Here is a 5,421-nt window from a genome sequence, read left to right on the forward strand (position 1 = left end):
TTCTTTTCCTTACCCTATCAACATCTACAAGAAAATACCAGCAATTCCTTGCAAATAAATAAAAATAATAATAAACAAATGTCAAGGGATACATCCATATACCTAGATGCTTGAGTCCTCCCTTCATTTTCCTACTATGTCTGCCACTTTCACTTACCTATCCATTAACTTCCCTTTTTCCACTTGCACTCTACACTAGGGGCAAGTTCCAATCCATATCCTTCTTCCTTACCTATCTTCTATATTCCATCTATTGTCCATTCCCATCTTTGATCTTGACTTACACTTTCCATATCCCTTTTGCATTATCCATATGTCTATATACCTTTCCCATACTTGATCGTGACTTTCCCTTTCCTCTCATCCATCCATACATTATCCTATATACTTCCTACATTCTTCCATATGTTTGAACTTAACATGTCATCCCTATCCTATAGTCCTTGTCACGTTCATGTTCATGCATCCATTTTCCATCCATATGCATACATATTCCCATCCTTTTTTTTTCATGTTCATTCATATCTTTTCCATCCATAATCCTATGCACATCTATCCTTCTTCCATATACCCTTGATCTTGGTTATCTCCTTTCATTTCATCCATTTATTATCACGCATATCCTTCATATCATTATCCCTTATCCATATCCTTCATATCATTATCCCTTTTTCATGCCTTCCTTCATTCCACTTTCATACCCATGCTCATAATCAATACTAGAGGCACAACAACAAAAATGCTCATACATGATTAAGAAGAACACATCCCTTTTTCTTACTCCATATGCGACCTTTTACACCATCCGTTCATTTTCATGTAATCCTTCCCCACCATTATTTCCTTCCATTTTCATATCCTTGGAATGGGGCATTGTTGGTCACTCCTTTGAAATATGGTTCTTGTTTCCCCATTATCTGACACTATAACCATTGGTCCTCCATATTATTCCTCCATTCATATATCTACTCAACCTTCCTATCCATTTACAAAAACCATGGCTCTTCCTTTTCATTGGTCTCAATCCATTCTATTCCACATTCATTCACTTCTATTCATTCATATCAAATTCAATCCAAGTCTCCCAATCTATTCAATCAATTCATTTATCCTCTACTCTCATCATATTCTCTTCTTTCAGTCACTTCCTTCTTCATCCATTATCTTATCTTATCCATATTCTCACCACACTGAGCTTCTATCCATAAAACCAACCTCATCAAATAGTGATTGCAAACAAGCTTACACAAATTCACATTTAGACTCAATGATTTGAGAACATCATTCCTTTTACTATCATTGCCAGCAACCAATCACAAATATCTCATTTCAGTTCAATCAATCAATCAGTTTTTTTTGCCTTACAGGATGAATCCTTCCTACACAGGCTTAACAAATTTAGCAAATTTATCAGGTTCATGGCAAGCATGGTGAATTGAATGACTACTTAGTCATAATGTCTTTTTGTTAATTTTATCTTTGTGTGTCAGTGATAGCCTTCCCAAGTGTGCCTCGATCTTCCATATCTTGGTATCATTTGAATGGCTTATCTTGATTACACGTGTTATTTTGCAATATGATCTATTTTCATGATTCTTTAATACATCTATGTGAGTTTCAAGTTATGTTAATGCATTGCTCACTGGGGGCAACGGGTTAGCACACTTTCCACCAAGCTCCTTAAAAAGACTTTGGGTGTGCCCAGACCTCTCCAGTGTGTATATGTCATTTGTTCCCCCATGACTCTGAAACCTACATCTATTGTGTTAAGAGTCTAATATACGCAAAGGAATCTTGTCATCTATGCTTCTATAGCATTTGGTGCATAACTCCTCTTGCAATATTAAAATACGGCTTGCTCTTCATATGAACACAATTGAATCTCTTGCATTCATATAGTTAAGTTGCATTTAGATTATATTTTCCATCATCCTTCTTTCTTCTTTCCTTCCCTTCTTTCCGTTCCAAGACCTTTTCATGAAAATTGCCCAAATTTGTATTTCTTGTGCAATTTTCGTGAGGGGGCATCCTCAATTCTCTTTCCTTCTCTGGGGCAACCTGTATGTTCTTTGATATGATGTCGTGCCGACATCACATCAAAGAGGGGCAAAATGTATACACTAAAAATTGTCCTGAATGACTTTATTAATTTAATTAATAATAGTCATATTCTTCTACTTATTTAATTAAATTATTTTAATTAAATAAGTTCATTTTTTGCCTAAGTATTTAAATTTAATTTAAATACTTTCTAGCCTTAATGTGTTAATTTAATTTAACACATGATTCTCCATTTATTTCCTTTTTAAATAAATTTTATTTATTTAAAATCCTTCATTTCCTATTAATTTCTTCTAGACCTTGATTAAATTAAATTTTATTTAATTTAATCTTTATTCAAACTACCTAAGAGTACGTGCATTCATATGAGTTTGCATTTCTTTTTAAGCACATGTTGTCTACACCTTAGGAATCTTCTACACACATGTCAGTCTTATCTATCTATCTAGAATGTGAGATAAGATGCTTAGTTGTCAATTCTTATCCTTATCTCCTGTGCTTAGTTGTTAATCCTTATCCTTATCTCTTAGTGGTTTCTAAGCACATTCTAGATGCTTCCTCCATCCACTTTAAATAGACATCTTGTCTCAAGCATTTGACACTACCATGAGATACACACCACAAGAACACAACACAACACCACCAGGATAGAGGCATGATAGGTCATTAGAGGTCATTATCATCCATTAGGTACCATTAGAGTTGCTTATCATTGCATCATCATTTTGTCATTTTTTATTTCTCCTATCATCTAGTCTAGGCACATATTTCATCATTCCATTTGCATTCATACATCCAAGAGATTCATCCATTATTGTGTTCCTAAGAGCATACCGAACATACACTCCATTTGTTCTGAATCACAGTTTGAGGTTTGCATAATCTTGGTTACAATTTTATGCAACACACATAGTTAAGATCGAGTGTTAGTTCATCGATTTCAAAGGTATTCTTCATCTGTTGAGCTATACAATTTCATATTTGTTAAACCCTATCTTGCATAATGGCCTCCAATTATAAGAATGTAAAGGAGAAGGAATCATTCAAAGTTCAATTAGTTAGCAATGAGGTCAAACAACTAGATTTTAGGGCCATACGAGAAGTTGTATATAAAAATGATCTAGTAGGCGCATTATCTTTCATTCTGCTTAAAGTTCTTATGGTTCAAGATGTAAGGAAGTGTTATAAATCCAAGGTAGGAGGAAGTGGATACATGGAGATTAGACAAGCATATGATAGATAATCCAAAAATGGGGAGTTGAAGGAGGAATTCAAAATTATAGAGAGGAAGGGCTTAACCCATGCCCTAGATTTTCCAACAATTTTCAAAACTAAGTGGATCAAGATTTTTCTAAGTAGAATAAATGATGGATTTCAATGGCTAGAAGGTGGACCCATCAAACTTTCAAAGAGAATTTTACATAGGGTTATTAGATACCTAACCCTAGATTAGCCTGAGCCATTAAGGAGCAATTCTAAAGAGGAAATTGAGTAAAATATAGGAGCCAAGTGGAACAAGCGAGGGATCACTATTGATACTACCTTAGATCCACTTCTTGACTTTGTTGTTAGAGTCATATCACACAAATTCTATCAGTCAAGCCAACTAAATAGTGTTCCCTATATAGTAGTTGATGTAGGCTATAAGATAGTCAAGAAAGATCATACTTATGATTTTGCAAAACTATAGTTGTAACAAATAATTAAAAACCTAGGAGAAATAAGGAATTCTAAAAGTTCTTAATATAAGTTTGGTTCCATATTGATTTGTATGTTTTTCTATGTTCAAAATAAATTCCCATATTTTGGTAGAGTAGGATGGAAGACCAACAGGTTAGTTGTTGTGAAAATCAATGAGTATATTGAGCAAATGGGAGAGAATTTTGAATCAGTAATGACCAGTTACTTTAAAGATTTCAAGAAGTCCATGAAACAAAGGTTGAGAATTCCTATTTCCATAGTGGAGAAATATTACAATGATATTTTCTTTCTTGTGGATATTGACTACACCTTCTTCTAGGCTATAGTACCTAGAGTGATATGGTTAAGGCCTTTAGGTTATGAAATAAACATTGATGAAGCTTTAGCTACTATCACTATACTTCTTGCTAAAGAAGTTGACAAGACTATCAAAAAATTTGGTAATTACAATGTTGTTAAATCAAAGGCTAAGATGGAATTAAAGATAGCATCAACCTTGAAGAAGAAAGATAAAATTGTAAAGAAATTGAAAGCTAAGTTTGGAGAAGGCAATGATAGAGAAGATGAAGAAGAAGAAGAAGAGGAAGAAGGTCAATAACCTCTTGTTTGACCCAAGGAATGGATAAGGATTAGGAAGAAGAAGGAGTCAAGAGAGATGATGTTGAGGAAGCACCATGAAAGCCACAAGAAAAGAAGAGAAAGGCCAAAACATAGCCAGTTGCACAACCTAATGCAAAAAAGACTGCAAAGCCTAATGCAACAAAGCCTGCAACACCAGTAACTAGAGCCACTATAAGGGAAACCACTCAAAAGGCCAAGGAGCAAGAAAAATAGAAAACCAAGGTAATTAAGTAGACTAGTCCTATGTAGAAGAAATCTAGAAGAAAATATGTGGCACAACTAGAATCAAATGATGAAAAGATAGAATCAGAGGATAGAAGCCAATTTAGAATGGTAATTCATGCTCCCAAATCTAATATTGGGAACATTTATGATAATGTTAGAGACAATGCAGATTTAAAAAGTTTGACAAACATTGAATTTGGTAAATTGCATAGAGAAGACCAAAATATGGTTGAAGAGTTTTTATATGCCATGATGGAAAAATTCAAGAACACTCCTCTTGAATTTGATAATGCAATGCCAAAAGACTTGTATAATATTGTTGAGAATAAATGGCACTATTACCTAAACCTGGAGAAAGAAATAAGAGAGACTACACTAGTACAAGTGATGCCAGAATTGTCAAAGGAAAAATAACTAAGGCTAATAAGAAATATTGTAGTAGATATGCATTAAAATGTAGGGTATTTAGCATTTTACAAAATAAAATTGAGGATGTTGTGAAAAAATCCAAGAAAATGTAAAGATTAATATATGGATTGACAACTATAAAGGAAGGAGAAGGTAGATCCCTTTGAGGAAAGGAAAATGAAGAAGAAGGTGAGGACAAGGAGGAAGAAATAGAAAAAGAGAAAGAAGACACTACAGTGGAGGAGATAGAATAGAAGAAAGATGAGGTAGCAATAGTTGATGAGTAACAAGTAGAATACAGTATTGACGACTCACAATTACTAGCCATGAGCCCTCCACATGACACAAAGACAATTGTAGAGACCATAATAGTAAAAGATGTTCCTAATAAATCACCACAGAACA

The sequence above is a fragment of the Cupressus sempervirens genome, chromosome 5, assembly GCF_028749045.1.
Source record: "Cupressus sempervirens isolate cs-2001-9-10 chromosome 5, ASM2874904v1, whole genome shotgun sequence".
Classification (NCBI taxonomy): Eukaryota; Viridiplantae; Streptophyta; class Pinopsida; order Cupressales; family Cupressaceae; genus Cupressus; species Cupressus sempervirens.